The following is a 20,488-nucleotide window of genomic DNA, read 5'->3' as shown; positions in this document are numbered from 1 at the left end:
GGTGCCCACCACTCCCCTCCTCAGCAGAACAGGGGAGAGCATAAGATGGGGGGGGGGGGGGGGGGGGGGGGGGGGGGAAAAAACCCACCACACAACACAAAACCAACCCTCACTGGTCAAGATAAAGGCAGTCTGTGTGTGGAAGCAAATGAAAACAAGAGATTTATTCTCTACTTATCAGCAGGCAATATGCAGCTACTTCCTGGGAAGTAGGGCTTCAAGTACACATAGTGGTTGCTCTGGAAGACAAACGTCGTAATAACAAACGCTGCTCCTCTCCTCCTCCTTTCTCTTAACTTCTGTTGCTAAGCAGACATCATATGGTACGGAACGTCCCTTTGGTCAGTTTGGGTCAGCTGTCCTGGCTATATTCCCTCCCAAGATCTTGCCCACCCCCAGCCTACTGATGAGGGGGGAACGTTGGAGAGACAGCCTTGATGCTGTGCAAGCACTGCTCAACACGAGCCAAAACACTGGTGTGTTATCAGCACCTTTCCAGCTACCAATACAAAGCACAGCACTATGAGGGCTGCTACAGGGAAAATTAACTCCATCTCAGCCAGACTCACAGACAAATACCTACCCAGTCTGACCAGGGTCATGGATCAATCATGATCTAGCCCTTCCAGCACTCCAAACACTGAAATACTCCGCATTTGTCTGACACACTTAGAAAATTATTCTACAAGAACTGGAAATAGGCAAAATAACCGGCTAAGAATGGCTGAAACACCTCCAAACTCCTGCAGCAGTCACCTACGGACCTTGGCGTATAGAGGTGAAAGTAAGACTTTTGGAACCTGCTGAAGCAGCTCAGACTGGGGTGGGGAGCAAATGAGTCAGCTGATGCTCGAGGTGGAAAGTGACCATGATTAAGCAGGCAACCAAACAACTGGAGTTCCCGCTGCAGTGTCCATTCCTCATCTCGCTAATAGAATCACGGCAGAGCACACAGGTCACACTAACTCTTAACAACTCTAGTAATTATCACCAGGAAGGAAAAATGAGTAACACTGGGCTTGGAAAAAGCTGCTTTACATTTGCTGAAGCGGTATAAAAGAATAGGCTAAAGGGAAATAGACTTCGCACCAATTCTCGAGGCCTATACACGCCCAAGGAATTGAAAGCTTATATAGGGTCAACTAGCATGCAGGACTCAAAAGAGTTTGAGCGTCAAAAGCTTTTATTTTTTCCAAACCACCTTTTAATCTCAGTAAAGTTTCCTGAACGCTTTGTGCTCATCCTAAAGGCCAGCGCAAGTTTTTATTTTTTCACTAAATTACACCAAAATCAAGTTTTTCTGCTGTTTTTCAGCCTTTATACTCCCCAATAGCTTAAGGTGTCCCAGATCAAAACACCATTAGAATAACGTGTCTTCACTGTTAAAGATATTCAGCATAATTCAGGTTTGGTGTCAAGCTATAACAGGGCTACTCCTCACAGTGGCGTTGGAAGGGCCCAGTACAGCTCATTCTGTTTTCCTGCTGCATCTTTGGTTTTCCCCCTCTTCCAGAGCCCTGCCTCCAAACCATGAGCGCTTTGTTCACAAGATACTTTCTCTTCCATGATGAAAATGGAAAGCGTGATATGCGGTGCTCAGCAACTCTGGAAATCAAACTAGTGATTTCTGCAGCTGCACGCTGTTGCAGAAGCTGAGTTGCAAGCCTCCCAGTTTGTGTTGGGCTTACTGAATTCCCTGAACCACACTGACAGTTCCCACCTCCTAGCTCTGCGTCCACTGCTGCTCATGCCAGCAGTGAAGGGTAGGATTGTGCGAGTAAGCCTAAAGGATGTAAATACTTGAAAGTTCCTGGGTTCGGGTATTTAGCATCAATTTCTGTCTTGGAAAGTTTCCTGTCATATTTGATAAAGAGTAATGATACTTTGTAAATGACATTTTCAGATCATAAGTTTGGGGAGCAAATGTAACCAGATCCACCCTGGCACGACACTTATTGTCAGAGCAGGCCCATTTCATATGCATTTCAATAACACATCCGTAGACTGAATCAGAATAAGTTCCTGAAAATGACCCTGGAGGCAACAGTAGCGGTAGCAATAAAAAGATGTAGACCTTTATAAATGGAAATAACAGAAGGAATAATTAGCATAGTGATCTTGTTAACTTCAGAGAGTGCTAACCTCTTCCTTTAAGACTGGAAAGAATAATTGCATTTTTACAAACCTATAGGTGCAATAAAAATAGCTCTAATTTACAAAAAAAAAAAAAAAAAAAAGCAAAAAGTGGGTTCTTGAAGTTTTATGACACTCCAGTATTAAAGCTGCATAATGTGCCTCTCTTGCTGCAGATATTCAAAAGCTATCCTTTTTCATCTGGGCCTCTGTGGCTATTACAAGTTGGATCTAAAAGCTACGGAGGTAATAGGCCTTTCCGCCAGCTTCAGTAGGCTTTGGAGCACATCATATATTACCACTGCACAAAGCAAAATGAAGCCGGTATTTTGGACAAAGTGTAAAAATGAGTGATGAAGCCAGGTCAAATAACCAAAAAGAAATGCACAATTCTACCCATAAATATGCTGTAGATTTGTGCCGCCAATGAAATTGCTTTGGATGAATTCTCTCATACAAGAGCACATGTGATTCCGCAAACTTTTTAAAAGGTATAGCTCACCAAAGTCCCACTGAAGAGGAGTTAAGTGTACGTAAGGGCTAAATTAAACATGGAGTCGTGCACTTTGCCTCCGATTCAATAAGGTACTTAGAATGCACTTAGAGTAAGTGCATTGACTTTATATGTTTGAAGTTAAGAGCACGCATAACATGCTGGATCAGCACTCGGTAATCCATTTTACTGGGATGTCCTCCCAGGAGATATCTCCTCCCTTGGACATGCCTACCCTTTTCCTTGTACCCCTTCCCAAGTCGCTTATTTCTTCAGCTTCCTTCTCCACCTTTCCAGACTGTCCCTCCCTTCTCTACTTGCCAACATATCAGGTAATCTCTCTTCTCCTTCCACCATACCCAGCTCTGCCCCTCTCTCCTATACCTTTACAGGGCCTCACCCTTCTCTGCCTCCCCTCGCCTTGGGCTGGCTTTGGTGCACCTTGTTAGCCATGTGGCCTCTTGCTGCCTGGGGACGAGCGGGTTTCAGCAGAGTTCAAGAAGTCAGGATTTTACCAGTTTCAAACTCTGATGAGGAGCATTGAACCAAATGCCACAGACTTTTCTCAGCACTTTTTCTTTCAGTTCATTTAATAGATCTGGAAGAGCATAAAAATTCCAGAAGATTAAAGTCATTGGCTCAATGTAAACTGGAGTTACTCTAAAAAGATTCTGTATTTCCACCGGACATGAAGAATGTTGAAATCGGGAACAATGAGCTTCTTCCCATAGACCTGTGTCTAGCAAGGTCCAGGATTCAAGTAACCAGTGATGAAACGATATAAAAATCTAATGAGGCAGAAGACAACAGCATTTCCGGTCAAGGTGTCTGGTCAAGAACCAGTCAAAAGTATTTTCCATGCATGCCACAATTCAGAAAAGCATTTTGCTGAAGTCAGACTTAAGGACCTACTTGATGGTAAAAATTTAAATGCTTTCTTGAACTGGGACACCAATACCCTCAGCATCTCTTCCTCTTCGCTACTCAGTGTTCAGATGTCCTCTTCTGACTTATTATAACAATATCAACAATAGCTAATCAAGAAGTTGTTCTGCACTTGAGACAAGTCCAAAAGCAGTTTGTGCTGATACTTGATCCTACTTCCAAAATAAATCCATACAAGTTAAAGTTACTTTTCAGGCTTTTTATCTCTTTAATAAAAGGTCACCATTTCCTGCTTCAGTGTACATCAAACCGTACAATTCTTCAGAGAGGATTATTTCTAGCACATTACTTCCCAGAGCATGACTATCCTGCAATATCCCTTAACAATCAATTAGGCTTGAAACAAAGTCCAATATAGAGTTAATGGCTTCAAATCCTCCCTCAAATCCTTTGAGCGAACAAGTGCCTTAAAACTGAGGACATTTGAAGAGCCACAGAAACGGTAATATTAAAATGGTTTAAAAATCTTTAGGCTAATGCTAACTTAAGCAGTACTGCTCTTCTAGCATCCTGCTTTTTTCTTCATCCACTGAATAGATAAAAATCATAGAAGCATTCAACATGATGGTTAACTTTAAGCTATTATTAAAACACGCTGGTCACATTCAAAGCTTAATAGTCAAATAAGGCGTCAGAATGCTGCTTTCTTGTCATATGATCCTAACAGCGTCAGTGACTAGACGCTGAATACACTCTTCGCTTTTCTGCTCACGACCAGCCCTCTGGACTTCAGAGGGGCTTTTCAGGGCACAAAGATTTTTCACATGCATAAATATTTTCAGACATGAGCTTAAATCCTCAGTACCTTCCAAAATACCTCTACTCAGACACCCACGCAAACAGAATAGGATTTTTGCTACGTACCCTGCCGCTACACACAATCCCCACGGACTCCCTTTAACAAGTATACTTTCTGAGAGTTCAAAAGAAAGGGTCTGAAACACTGGGGTTGTACACACCATTCCACGGATTTTCGTGCACGGTACAAGTTCAAGAGGAGATGCGTCACCTGTAGATGGCAGTATCTTATCACGTTGTCCCGATGGGAGAGTAATTCCCTAGGTTTTTATTCTTTTTAGCGTAGAGATTGGGGGAAAGGGGCGGGGGGGGGGGGGCAAAACGAGAAGCCACATTTCTGACACAGGCAAGCAAGAACTCGGGATCTTTCAAAGTTTGTTCATTACCAGTAGAGTTCTGCAGGTTTTTTTTTTTTTGTTTTTTTTTTTTTTTTTTTTTTTTTCCCCCTACTGCATTTCTATGCCTTTACACGGTTTATTGACCTCACTACGCCTTTTTGTGATAGGGGCACCACACCTGGACAATGGTAAGCATCACGAGCAAATCTATTTGCCAGCACTATCAGCTTTACTATACACTTGGTTTCCCTTGAAAAAAAAGCCCTGATATTTTGGGGCAACAGTTAAACTACTGCCTAGGAGGTAGAGATTCATGCCTGCACATGCTGAGCACACACAGGCTTTTTGTACAGCTGGAGAGCAGTACACTTTAACTCAATCTCCTTTGCAAGTGGGTTGAGATTTATAGATGTAAGGTCCACGCATTACATAGTTTCGGAAAATATACCTTTTAATTGCAGTTGCTAAGACCAGAAAACTTTGCTTTATATGTAATTTCATTATCATTTCTACTATTAAGGAAATAATAAGCTTCAGTTCGTCTCGAACTCTAAACTTCACTCCAAAACACTATGAACTCCTTCAAACTCAGTATTTCACAAACTCTGTCAACCCCATTCCCTTTGCCACGTTCAGGTGCTCCATTTCAAAGAAAGCATGTAATTGCTTTGCATAAACCGTGCACCTGCCTTTGAATTCATAATCTGGTTTTGTATAAATGATAATAAACCATTTTTCAATATACTATATGGAAGAAGGCATATAAAGCAGTTTGTAATTGCAAACTACTGCAATCAGCTGAACTGGAAGCAATACGAGAAAAGTCAATTAACTGAACCGTGATAAGAAACGCCTCTTTCAAAAAAGCGTTCTCTCTTCAAGAGGGAAGCTCCTCCCTGACATAAATGGAGATAGTTATACAAAACAGAGAAATCAAGAACTATTAGAATACATTTGTCACAGTGGCAGAAAGAAAACATATGTTGAAAGTAACCTTAGTGATGCAAAATCTTCATAAAGAGAAAGCCAGGCAGGCACACACAAAAGCTACCCATCAAAACTTTACTCCTCCTTTCACCAGAAACACCTCCAGTTTGGCACCATTTGCAGAAGGGAACATCTGAGCAGTCCCTAATGAGAGAGACTCATAGAAGAATGCGTCTTATTCTTTCACAACAAAATTAGAGAGTTCAGAAAACAAAATAAAGAGGTAGGGTGTCTCAGTGAGCTCTCCAAAACAGACGGTTGCATTACGCAAAATGTACTCTTATGAAGGAGACAAACATGCCTGTTATTAGAATATGCAGTGTCTTTGTAATTCTATTTCCATTATTTTTTATAAGATAAGACACCAAGCCCACGTTAGATTCAGTAGCTCACTTTCAATTCTTCACTTTCAACTCAAAGCCTTAAATGAGTCAGTTTACTCTCTTTAAAGTTAAATCAGGATTTTTCTTTTGCTTCTTTCCACTATTACTTTCCAAGCTCCCTAATCAATATATTCAGCCAAATTACTCTCCCTTAGCAATTTCCAATTTTTTCAGGTAACACTTAATGCTAGTACACGATGGACACATTTGAGAAATTTCTTTTGCTCTCCCCTAATTTCTCCTTCAGGGCAGTCAGCTATATCCTCCAATTTTCCTCCCTCTAGAGCTTCCCATATTTGCATTTTAGAGAGCAACACCAGATATTATAACCTTTCTTACTTCAAACCAAGTAATATCCATTTTGGGACATACGAGGTAGTTGGCAAGCAGACGTAACTCTCATTTCTATAGTGCCTTGTCTTCTAGGAAAAGACAACTGCTAGCCTGAGTTAATCAGCTTGAAACAAGGTTCTTTGAAAGATAAGGGGGCATAGTTTTCACAAAACTGAGGCTGTCAAGGGCAAGGAAGAAAAGAGGAAATTAACTTGACCAGCAGGTAGAATAAGTCAGTGTCACACGATGCGAGAAGATGCATTTCACAGAGTTTCTACCTTCTCTGAGGTAGGGCTTGAAATACTTGGTATGAAGGATCCAGAGTATTGGAGGGATGACTTGCAACTGAAGTATGTGAATACAGTCACAGATAAAAATATCACCATGGCTCTGAGAATGTTCTTATTTGTCTGAAAAATAAAGACATACTGGGTACCTGTGTTCAGTTGGCACTTCTCCTTGGGGTTCTCCCGTCTGTCTATAACGCGGGGATAAAGCCATGCATTCATTTCATAGAGGATGCATCAAGGCAAAAACATGTCTGAAGCTTTCACGTGCCCGTTGTTCAGTAGAGCTGTCTGGGGCCACACAGGGTACAATTAGGGCGAGATAAAATATTGAAGACTGCGCACTCTGTGAGCATTTCCCAGTAGCACACTGAATAACGCAGAGACACCACAGACTAATGGCAACACTGCGGTTAGAGACCACACCACAACGCTACAACAAACAAGCTTGCAACTTGTTCCTTACTCTTCATATGCAAGCTTTAGTTCTTGTATTTCCTAACTTTTGGGTGCCTGACTTTGCTACCTTAAGTCTTCCTGTAACCGTTATGTTTGCAAAGTCTATAAAGTGTTATGTTACAACAGTATGCCATACTGTTAATTGTATTGTAAATAAAGCTGACCATGTTCCCACCTCCGAAAAAACACCCCCACCAACTTCTGTTATTAAAAGGAAATAAGAGCATTTACCAAAATGACACTGCATTAGTTATGTGCCTTCGGCTTTTCATTATATTCGACTTAAAATACTTATCACTGCACCAACTCCTGTACTACACAATACGCACATCACTAAGTTACTGAACTTTACCATTCAATAGGAAAGAACAAGTGCATCTAAGCACATAATTTTACGGATTTTTTTTTTCTTGCTTTTTGCTATAACCAGAACAACATTATATATCAGTCTTAACCCGAATAGTTTAGAAACATTAGAGTACACTATACCCGTATAGTCTACATGTACGTGTCTCCATCTAGTGGTTGGTTCATGACTTTTCTCCTCGAGGGCTCAACTTGGAGCGATACAGGTGTGTGCTTTGACACTGCAAACCTCCTGTCTTTCCTCCTCCCGAGTCGCTGTTCTCCAGGGAACAGAGGTTGAGAGCGTGGGAAATGGAGGCCCTTTGCCATAGCGCTGCTCGCAGTGGCACCATCCTCCTCCTCACACAGGAGCTGTCTGCAGATCCACATCCGTGCTCCTCAACCCCTTTCATTATTCATCTTTCAGGTTTGCAATAGGAGGCCTTGCTGGAAGGTAGCTGGAAAGTTGGGGAGAAGGCATCATGGACCCCATACTAGCTACAGACACGTGACTGTGGGTCCCACAACAGTGAAATATGGAGGCATGGCAAGAGAGTAGTACGTGTGCGTTACCTGAGCAATGGCAATCTTGAGCAGAGGAATAGCTCTAAGGAGCCTGTTGTAAACGCCCTCTGGTCCAAACCAGACACCAGCACGTACAACAATGTCTGTAAGTATGCAGCTTTTTTGTTACTACATAATTTATACATATATGTTTTATATTTAACTTTATAAATCCATAATTATATAAATAGAATACGCATATTTATTACACACCTAAACATACCGGGGGTAAAACAGAGTTTCCAAGAGATAAGATAAAAACTATTCTAAAATACATTTTTTTTTTTTTTAAGTTAAACCTGAAACATTGCCTAACACTACCCTGAAGCCAAACTAATTTGAGCTTTTCCAAGCCCTTAATCTGTCATGCTCATAGCACAAATAAACAGTTACTGGATTAGTTCCTTCCATTTAGCCTGCTTGCTCATGTGTTTTCTTATTTAGCCCATTTCTAGGTCTTCCTGTAATTATGAATAAACACACCATCATTATTGACCATTAAATTACGTTTCTATTTCTTTCCTTGTCTCTGACTGCACTCCCACAAGTTGCCAATATTCTCATGAGAACTGCTAAATGATTACCTCTCAGGAGGAATTCAGTACCTTTTATTGTCAACTCCATAGTTTGCACTTATTCCCTTTCTTGCTCAAAACCTGGCACGCACTTCCTAATATACGGGGATGTTTGGAAAGATTTCTTTATTGCTCTTCTTGCAAGTTACACTACCAGCAGAAGCTGTAGAAGCTGTGTATAAGAATCCATAAAATGTAATACCTCACTTTTTTGACCACAGTTGCAAACAACCTAAATTTAAAGTAATAATTAGGATACTGAAAACATCACTCTACAATACTTAAAAAAAATTAAAAAAATCAGAATTGGTTAAAAATTTATCTTTGCAAAGAATACTGCAGAGTCAGATTCACCGTAGCCGCCTGCTACGAGTGTAGCAACCACCAAGAAACAATAATGGCAGGAGCACGTGTTAAACCATGTCCCTCTCCTGGGCCAGCAATAACAGCTTTGAGCTCTGTCCTTGAATTTGAAGCATTGGTTGCTACTATTACAAGAAAAACATCTAAATGGGGAAAAGGGGGTGGGAAGAGGTAGAGGTACCTATTTTCGCTATTTTCCCAGGAAGCTTGTACAAATAAAATTAAGAGCATCTTTTACACTGAAACCACTGAAGTAAGATGGCCTAATGGCTCCGGCCTGTCTCCCTCTTCTCCGCATACTCTAACGTGCACACTCAGCATAACCCTTTCCTCTATTATTAGAGGATTCAGAGATATGAATCACTTGTGCAGAAAACACTCTCTCAAACACACTTTTTTGCAGGCTTAAATATCTTCCAGTTTAGCACCTAAACTGGAGCTTGTTTTGGAATTATACAAGCCTCTACAGAAGCAAAACAGCCAGAGGAGAGGAGTAGGATTGCTTTTTCCAGTGACTGGTGGCTCTCAGGATGTCTCTGCTGTGCCGAGAGGCCCAGCTGGAGGAGAACACGGGTGTGCAGACAGTCAGGTCCCTTTCCCTGTGGAGTTATCACCCTTGAGGACATTGGGACTCACCAAATGCTCATTCCTGCTGAAGCATCCCCTAGCTCTAGTATCACCTTGTCTTCATGACCACAGCCACCTCACCTTGTTACACTAACAAACTGATGCAGCTCTATTTTTAAAACCAATTAGAGTCCGTAGACCCCCATTGCAATTACTGGAAAGCTGCTGGAGAACCTCTTAATTAAGTTACTTCTCAGCCAAACATCTATCCTTTACCAGAACACCCATTTGTTCTGAATTTAAATAGCTCTTTTTCTTCCCAGCAGAGCAAAACAACAGCTGAAAAAGCAATCACTTTCTACAAGTGCATCAGGGTCTAGCAGTAACACATTTTTAGTCTCTTTTCCATGACAAGCCCCCCATTCATGCTACTAGACCTTTTCTTTATCTGTTCCCATTTGAACTCATCTTTTGAAACAATTCTGGGTAACCAGAATTGCAGTCAGCTTTTCTGAGGAGTGTCACTACAGTACTTTGCACAATAGCATTAATATTTCCTTTTCTCAGTTGGGAAAAAAAACATCTTTTGATGCATCCTGAAGGATCACATTTATCTCTCTTACGGCTCTGTCTCATTAGTGCCTGATAGTCCTCCTGTGAAAGTCCTCCCCTCCCTCAGCCACTTCCAGCTGATGAGCTTCACACTTAGAGCAGAAATCCCTATTGTTACTTTCAAAGGGCATGAATTTGCATTTTATACCAATGAATTACAATTTCATTGCCATTATTACAGTCCTCAAATTCATCTAGTTCTTCCTTTGTGGTATTTTTCACCCACCTTTGCACTGGGGCACATCCACATAAGCAATACTCATCTCTCCCACGTCTCAGGGAAAGGCCCTGAGTAACTAAATCTTTCAGTCTGCTGCCAGTCTGATAAATCTTTTAAATTCATTTATAAAAATGCAAGAATTGCCACAATAGAGCGGTGTAATCAGAATTTGAGGAACTAGATAGCCATTTTTGTATACAAGCACACAATTCGAGTGCTAAGGTCCTATACAAAAATCATGAAGTGATCTTGAGACTTGCTTTTACATTTAAGCACTCTTTATCTAACTATTGGGGATAGAGCTTTATAGTTATGCTCTCTTTCCTCAGATACTATCTTGTGTCATAACAAGTACTTTTAGGACCAGATCCTTATCCACTTGCACTTCTTGAGTATTATTTTATTCCAATGGTAATGCCACAATTTCAGAAAGTAAATAGCAAAGAAAAAGCATCGCAATTATATTTATTGTCTCTATCGATTAAATAGGAAACAACTATTCTGACAGACCAGTGCGATGGAGCAAAGCAGGACCAAATTCTGTTTGACATAAGAAAACAGTACAAATCAGAAAATACTAAAGCTGCCAAACTCAGCTCTGTATTAACTAAAACACCTTGTAGGAGCCCTGTAATTAGGGTTGCTTTCTAGAAGAACTGAAAATGCAGCTTCATGTGGCTTTTCGTTAAAATAAAGCGGTCACATGGTGTGAAAATTCACACAGATTTAGTTTTGTACCTTCTGGACTTTGTAAGTTAGCTTTGTATAGGGGTTGTGTTTTGTTGTTTTAAACAAATCCCAGAAAAAACATTGTTAGCTTGGAACTTTAAGTTTGTGGGTTTGTTATAAAAAAAATTTCTATGCTATCTTTTCAGTTTTCTAGGGAGACAGACCTTGCAAATAAGCTGTACAACAGGAAATTTTTCTTGAACAAGAGAACTGAATATTAGAATATCTTTCACTGTTAATTATACCCTATCGTATATTTTTAAAACTGCATGCATGAAGTTAATTGTAATCAGCTTGTCTTCAAGATTCAGCTTCTACAAGCATCAGAAATAACAGACTCACCGTTTCCTGCAAAAGTGACTTCCTGATTGCCAAAGGCTCCACCAAAGTTCCTCCAGAGGGGAAACGGGTGGGTTCAGACCATGGGATCCCCACGTTTTCTCAGCTACTGTATAACTTGGCTGAATTTTCATAGAAACATAGGACTAGAAAAGACCTGCTGCATTACAGCCTAGTCCTTTGCAGTTGTGTATAATCCCAAAACAGATGCCCCCTTCAGAAGGCTCTGCAGAACACCTGGGCACATGGGACACCTCACACTCTGGTCATAGTGCATCACAGACATGTCCTGTGGGTGACTGCCAGGGTGAGCAGCTGCGCAATGTGTTTTTCCAGTATGGAGGGCTGTTTCCTTGCCCTGTGAAGCCCTCCTGCAGCAAGGAGGGCCAGAAGGGGGCCAGACTCGAGAGATGCAAGTGGACCACACACCAAAACCAGAGACATAGGACTGGGAAATGGTCCCATACTACAGGCACCAGCAGAGGAAGAAGGGATGAAACACATGCTCCACTAGTGACAATATTTTCTTAATAAAAGCACTTGATTTAACGGGGCAGAAATGTTAGTATAATCCAATGTTAATGCTTAACTAAGAACTGCTTCAGAAACCGAATTTAAGAATTAAAGATCTTTGGGTCAAAATATGAATGAAGCAAAAGGAATGTGCCTTTATTGCTCCGTTGTGGGTATAGCATAGGAATTCAAGTGGAAAAGAAAGAGAAAAGCAGGAACTATGTTGTTAGAAAATTACAGTCAGAAAACCAGAACAAAGAATGGTTAAGCTGACATTAATGGAGGTAGGTGTCAACATTCTCCAAGCGCGGGCCCAGTCTTCTAAGCGATAGAGCCACTGGAGGTAAGGTAGAAGACTCCTATTTATTTTTCAGAGTTAAACTAACATGGAATACATTCAACCAGAAAACAGTACTCTTCATTTAGATCTTCTGCACTTATTATGAGTACCTACTATGTCCCAAACTAAGTTTGTATGGTGTCTCAGGGGCTGTGCCCCGTTCCTGTCGTGCTTCTAGCAACCTCCCGGGCACCTGTTTAAGACAGCGCCACGAGCCGAATCATGCAACTGCAGTCTGCAACTCTCTCCTAATTTGTGCATTCCCCCTTCAAATACAGAACCAGCCTGGATCCGGATTGATTCCTCGTTCAAGTACAGAAGCAGCCAGAACTGGCTCCCCTAGGGTGCAAAGAGTGTGTTAAAATTTGTCCTCCCTACCACAATGCCAAGAGCCACCGCAGGAGAGTCAAAAAGCGACGGGCACTCAAGGCCACTGTGCAGTGTAGGCCCTTTCCAGGCTGCAGGTTGTCCTAACGATGTACAGCTGGCCCACTGAATATCTACTTTTTAAAAAATGAACTCATGCATTACACTGTCTGACATTAACAGCGTAACAAGTAGAAATAATGCCCACTTCAAATTTCTTAATATATTAAGTAAATCCAGCTACTTCCTCTTCAGAGAGGAGAGCTTAGGCCTGCAGGTCTATTTAACACCTGGTTAAACACTATTTAACCTCACCGCACCGGCCAACTACTTTTCATATAAACTGAATTTTGGCTAATAATGTCCCAATTAAACAGCAGTCATCGTCATTCACTATCATTAGGCTAAATTGCTTTCCTGGGAGATGTCCCAATAAAGCAGCCATCCTGGTTAAACGCTTACCAGTTAAGAAAGATACGCAACGCAGAAAAGGGTTTGTGAAAGAAGAAATCCAACGGTGTTTACCCCATTTTATATAGCTAATTTGCCAAGAATTTTAAAATCACGTGGCACCTCAGCAGAGAAACTTCAACTATTAGTTTTCAAATATATATGTGTAGGCATGTGTGCTCTACCAGGCAGTAAGTAGCATCTGTGTAAGTGCTGATTCTTTCTAAAGCCAGTACAGCATACAACAACTTACATAAGGTATGTCCTGTGAGAGGAGAAACAACAACATGCTGTAGGAACAAAAAATTAGAAGTGGGTCTGAAGCGCTCTGTAGGAGCGGGCTCAGAAGGTTAATTCAGGATGATCTGTGTTTAATATTAACAACAGAGAAAAAACACTTTCAGGAGTACCTTGTGGGAGCCTAAGTCTTCATTTCCAAATGTGGCATTTAAAAGAGAGTGTCTAGGCAGAGCTGCAATAAGTTGGGCACCTAGGGAGTGACACAGCTCATTTAACTTAGCCATTTAAAAGCAAGATGTCTAACCTAACCCAGTTGTTGAGAATTTCTCTGTTGTCAAAGAAAGGCAATTCTGGTCTCAAAATCATTATCTCCAACAGTAAGAATGAATAATTTTTTTTCAAATACTGATTTATCTCTAGTTCCCATAGTGCATGCCCATCCACGTTAAGTAAAGCATTTTCATTTTATTCTGTTAATCACCACAGAAGCTGCCCTGAAGGTCCAGCAGAACTGAGTGCGTGCCTTTTGGTCTCTGGACTAATTTTAGGATAGAGAAGAAACAAGCATCATTGAGACTGGCAAATCCAACCATTCACCTGTATTGAGCATGGAGTAACAAACTAAAATGGAAGAGTTCTATGTGAATCTCACAATGTCTTGGAGAGAAGAACAGGCTTGAAAGTAAACCGGTTTCCATTTGAACATGTCAAATAATACAATGCTGTAGACACTGCCATGAAAAGGTACTAGAAACCACCTTTAATACCAGAAAGAGACAACTGTTAGAATGTTCACCGCATTTCCAAGTTAACATACCCTGCGCTCCTTGAAAGATAACCTAGCAGAATAGAAGACTTCATAGGATTACAAGACCGTGCTGTTGTCTATTTTTCAAAGGGTGCAGCTCTAGACCGCGCCATGGCTTTCCGCTCCATGTCAGAAACCAAAGCGAGTCAGGATTAAAGCAAAGTGAAGTAGTAAGTACATCAAATCATACCTTCCTCACACATAGTTATTGGAGCAGCTGATTTAATCAGAGCAGAGGCTGATATACATCCATTTTCTCACTGCTATAAAAATTCAGCTCTGTCAGCCAATGCCAAGGGCTGGCCGGCCTGCAATCACAGAAGTATGAGGCAAATCAGACCCATCAGCATCAATTTTGTGGTCATGTTGCCTTAAAAACCCAAAGAGATTTCACCACTGCACAGCTAATGTTTATAAAGGTTTCATCAACAACCAGGAATAACAAGAATAGATTTATTTTAAAGAAAAGCTAAAATTTTAAGATTTAGTGTTCCTAGAGCTTGGGGGCCTGTACGATCTAAGCCTTAAACTGGCCCCAGGACAGCTTCTGTACACAGGGCTGCAAAAGCCTGTTCTTCTAATGAAACTTCCGATCCTTTTTTTCTTTAGTGACAAGAGTTAACAATGAGTAACACTATTTGCAAATGCTGACTGTGTAGAAATTCAGAAATGAACAAATGTAACTTTTTTTAAAAGTGGCATTCTGAAAAGGAAAATAAGGTGAAGCTGTGAGCTTTGTTCGAAAACTTCTACCAAACAGGAAAAGAAAAATTTGTAAAGACTGCTGCTGCGGTTTAGTGTATGGTTGGTTTTCTCTCAAGATCATGCAAGATCTGGGACAAGTAATACCCAGCAGGGACACAAGAAGAGCTGGAGGGGCTGAGTTTAAGAAGTCTGATGCTGCCATATAGTGCAGCACTCTCACACCGCTGCTTTACTCTGTTTCTTTCTATCTGCTTGCAGATACTAAGACCAAAAGGATAATATGTTCAAGCATATAGTCCCAGCTGAACATCTCCAAATTGAACTACCGGTAAAAATGTTAATAAAAATATCTAGCATCTTCTGTGCAAGAATGCAGCTGCCAACTGCAGGTACATCAAAATCATGAATCGCTATCCACAGTCCCTATAGTCTTGTAATCAATTTAAAGTTCATGAAGATTACTTTTTCTAAAAGACACCTTTGATTCCTATCATATGCCAGTTGCTAAGATTCCAGTGTTTGAGTGTGTTCAGGTCCTACTTTCAAGCTCTACTCTGCCGTCAGGAATCTTAGGAACTTTCTTAAAGGGAAGTGTTTTTCCTTAGACATAAGAGAATTTCCCTTATTCTGATGCCCTGTATCTTTACATACCTTTTGAAACAGGCGGATTGCTTGCTTACTGATCTTTTTTTCCCCCCAAATGCATAGCTAATTAATAAGAATAAAAATCATCACTTTCATCATTCTTGCTGTCATCTGACCCCCAGAAGAGTATTAGTATCCATCTCCCTTATTTTGTTTCTCCTCCTTTTGCTCCCTGCACTTTGGTGTATCGTTTCCATTCTGCGCGTCTCACTGCCCTCTGGTCAACGGAACTTGTTATAAACCTTGTCTTCACAATGCTCCACACCTGTAGATGACCTTATCCGTTTATGTTGTGGTGCAAGTAACATGCCATATCCTGTCTGAGCTTCGACTTGGAATAGCTAATGCATGATAGCTACCCTGAGGTAAAAAAAAAAACCCACACCTTTCCTAGCAGTGAACCAGTTGGTGACCAACGTATTATGACTTGACATGAGGAAAATTTGTTTTAAATATTTTATCAAAAAATATCAAGTAAGAACTGAATGGTAGCTCCAACACCAGCAACAACAATCCATTCGCGTGCCCAAATGCATACAATAAAAGGTACTAAATTCTTTCCACCTCTTAACCACAGAAAAACATAGAAAAGGGCAAAACCTACCTAGAATTTCCATCTTTAACTATAAGTTATTTTGAAGGAACCTTATCCTCAGTTATTGGACATTCCTGATTGCACTGATGTTTTGATAGCAAAAACCTAATTCTGGAGACAATAGCATTCAACACCTAATTTATATTTGTACAAGGGAAAATGCTAATACTCCCACAATTACTGAAGCTTAACAACTCAAGGTTGCAGCCAGTTCAGTTAATCACTTTCTGAAGCATACCTACAAGAGAAAGGCATAGGTTACACAGTTATGAAGATTTTGAAAAGTTAATACAGCCACTAACCAGAGAAACTCATCTCTCTGATGGAATTTTATTTTATACTAATCCAATGTTTAATTACTGACTATTCTTCCCCCAAAGGCTTGGGGGCCACCATTGGGATTGCTACTGGAAAACAATCACTTACAAGCATGAGCGATAGATGCTAATACCATTTCTCCCCCAAACTTATGAGTTTGAGCTCTGATGCTGCTGCCTGGACACACGGCAATAGATAAGCCTGGGATCTGCACCCGCAACACAACTGAAATGGAGCTCAGCACAAGTGCAACATGAAACAGGGCAAGATCAGGCCTTGTTTTTTAAATAGATGATTAAATCATGTTTTTAATCTCCTCTCTCCACCTTCCTGAAAGGTCCTGTTGCATTTCACCATAACTGTAAAAAGCTTCATTTGTTTTGTGCATTTGGGAAAAGGAGGCAAGTTAAAGACAAAAAAAAATTGCCAGGATGTTACAGGATGCTCTTAGCTTAGATTTCTTAAAAGAAAAGAGAATTTTCATGCTGTTACAGCCCAGTAGCACCTTACAGCAACTTTCCCTTCCCTAATCTTTCTATCTGTTCACAACATCTTTATTATTATTTATGCCAGTGACGTTGCTTAATTACTTGTTTCACAAAGATGTCTCTACTGAACAGTTACAGTATTGATCTGCAGAGGTTTATTTCAATAGTACTACACACTAGAAGTGTATTAATGAGCACTGCTATCTCCTTATTTGTTACATTCTGTTGGTATCTGTCTAGTAATTTATGCATCTTGAACATCTTATCAATACCAGAGAAGCACTGCAAGCTGCTCATGCAAATTTACGTATGGACTTCTGTCCTGTGTTTCATCAGCAATAACTGTGTAATAGATAAATGCCTGAATTTTTAAGCTCACTGGAATATTTTTAATGCAACGAGACCTTTGGTATCGATTGTAGTTCCTTCTGGTGTTTCCTTTAAAAATAACTGAAAGGATTAATGAGTTTTTGCAGCTTTTATGTCAAGTTGGGTATTACTGGTTGAATGGATATTCTTTTTATTCCAACAATACAATTAAAACAAATTATGGTAATAGATGGAAAGTAATCAAGATACTGACTTAAATATGGATAAGGGTGCGTTTCACATGGATGATAGGACCAGACAGAAATTGTAGAGGAAAGAGGGCAAGTTAAGACAAATCAACTTGCAAGTACCAAAACCACTACAGACATCGAGGGCGATAGCAAGTGTCATGTATAGAAGATAGTCATAACATCTATTTATTGTCTGGCTTAAGTGATTGCGTGTCTTAGTCATGTCACTGGGAACGAGCACTGGGTTTTATCAAGACTGTCCGACACACATCACCCATTTTGCTTTTGTTGTGTCAGGGTTTGGGCTGGGCTGGCCACTTGAACGATCAAATATTGTGCTTGCATATGACAGAAATAAGCACTCTGAACCTGTTTGCTGCTTAAAGTTTACACTCGTCTTTAGCAAAAAGAATAAAGGTCACATACCCATTTTAGCACTGATATCTGTTTTAGAACCTCATTTCACTCTTTCAGCACCTTTTCCTTTCCTCCTCCTCAGAGAACAGATTGAACATATTCTGATTCTACATTCCACGTGAAGTTAATGTAGGCAGAATATGAGACACTTCTGTGACATTTTACTACCCTTTTTTTCCTTAGGCAAAGTTCATCCCTGTGCAAAGGGTCAACATAAGGCTTGTTCAGCTGCTACTAATATGAAATTTAAGTATTCAGTCTCTGCCCAAAAATAATTTAATCCAAAGTATATATTATATATACATAATTTAATTTAAATTACCCTGCCTTTAACAGGCTCAAATATACCATTGCTTTACCTACAGCTTCACAGAATACAAGACATGGGCTGAGCTGGGCTACCTATTCAGGTGTACACCTTTAATCCACAGCAAAATAGGCTAGTAAAAAAATGATCCTAAATTCACCAGAAAATAAACATTCAAGTGGCTGGCTTAAAAATGCAAAGTATCACAGACTCACAATTTCATCAGATGTCAGCACAGCCCCTTACCCCAGAGAAAGATGTTGTAATGTGCTTTTAGAACACTAGAAAACATGGTGGCTCTGTTGAATCATTTAAGCATATTTCTCATTCTGCACGCATTTCACCCGTGACACAGGCAAGTGCAAAACTTTTAGAATAGCCAGATTGTATTTGCCTTTACTCAGAACACAGAGCAAAAAAATGTTAGCATAAACAGTAAAGGAATTTGGTAGAGAAAGTGTGATTTTCCAACTTCATCATTACCCAAAAAAAAAAAAATAAAAAGCTATCAGGAAATGATTCTTTAAACTCAAATCTATGCAGTATTAACTTTTGCAGCAGCAGCCAGGGTTTACAGTAGACATTTTGGACGCTTTAACTTTAGCCAGCAATTTACAAATCATGATTAGCGTTTCACGTTAACTGTTGGTGAGTAAAGAAGAAAAATGTAGGAAAAACAACCCAAGCTATGTTTTATTGAACAGCAATCTGAACACTCTCCCCCCGCAGCTCCCCATTAGTATTTAGCAGTTTGGAATAACATGGAACATTTCTGAGTCCTAAATGCCTCTTGTGAATGCCAGCAACATCTTTCCACATGCTCATTAAAGTCCAAATTCCCCCCAGATATAGCTGCAGAGTTGCACCAGAAGTGAACGTGACCTATGTCCAATCACAGGAACCCAGTAATGTGCGTTACATTGAGAATATCATCACTGATCACTTGCACCAAGCGAACTTTTTACAGTAAAAAGTCTCTGCAAGTCCAATAGATGTTAACATAATAAAAACATTGCCTTGTGCTCAGCAAGAGCAAAGTAGCAGTGTATGCTATTAGACCTTAATGCTACCTAATGTTCAGGAATTCCAGGGGGAAACATGAGGTTTACATCCGTGCAACAGATCCCGCTAAAGAGAAGGTTTAACCAGCTAAGAGAAAGTAACAGAAGATCATATTTCACACTAATAGCATGTGATTTTGATTTCCCATTGAGAGGCTGTAATGCAAATCTCAGCTCATATTGCATTAAGTAACATCTTACCTTATAGCATCCGTAATACAAAAATATATTCGTCCCTCATCTCTTAGGCACATCTGAAGGGTACACTGCATTATGCTCAGAATAAGAATATGTACCATTGGCCATATTATTTACGGACGCTTCATTTGTGCTATCCTTTGTTCCCTCAAAACAATATCTGCAATATTAAATATGTACCAGTTACACAGGTAACAAATAGGAAAGTTTAAACCACCATGTTTTTAATTCAAAATGGTTCATATATGAAGCCATTTATTTTTCTAGTTCCAAATAAAGAGAGAAATCAGTTTTACCAGGCTGCCATCTAAAAAACTTCTAACCTCGTGTTACTTCATACAATACCTTAGGCCAGCAGAAGTTAACTTCTCATTATTTTCATTTTATGTCTATTAGGGCAGTAATCAAGGGTCTTAATCAGGATCCTTCTTTTTGAAGAATTAACACACACATCCCTCAAACGCTTCCATCCAGAAGGACTTGCCATGCAGAATACACAAATGCAACGGTGGGTATGAAGCAACAACAGGACAGCAGATGGAGGTGTGACTGGAGCAATCAATAACCTTAGGGCTCTTCTACACACATTTCATCCCACATGTTACTATCAAGACTTCTACATAAGACCGTAAGATTGCAGCTGCTGAATAACATTGTGACTAGTGCCTGGGACTCCATGTATAAACATTAATAAGTTATGGCTGTATAAATACAGGAATGCTCAACATTTTTGTAGTTTTCTCTTTAAAAAGACGAGCAATGCATTGGTCTTTCCCCATAAAAATAACGGGGTTTGTGCTGCTGAGTTTTCTATACTACTTTTTTCTTTAGCACATATATTAGCTGCAGAACTGATACATGCCAGAATATTCATATTCTTTTCTCAGAATACTGCTCACGCCAACATAGACAGAGCCTATGTTTATAAATCGATAAATACAAGTAAAAATACTGCTGGAAGAGTTCCCATTTCAGATATGAACTTTCATCTCAAAAGTTTAGACTCA

This window comes from Vanellus vanellus (assembly GCF_965231255.1).
Source record: "Vanellus vanellus genome assembly, chromosome: 5".
Classification (NCBI taxonomy): Eukaryota; Metazoa; Chordata; class Aves; order Charadriiformes; family Charadriidae; genus Vanellus; species Vanellus vanellus.
The sequence above is the reverse complement of the archived record's forward strand: the minus strand, read 5'-3'. Positions refer to the sequence as shown.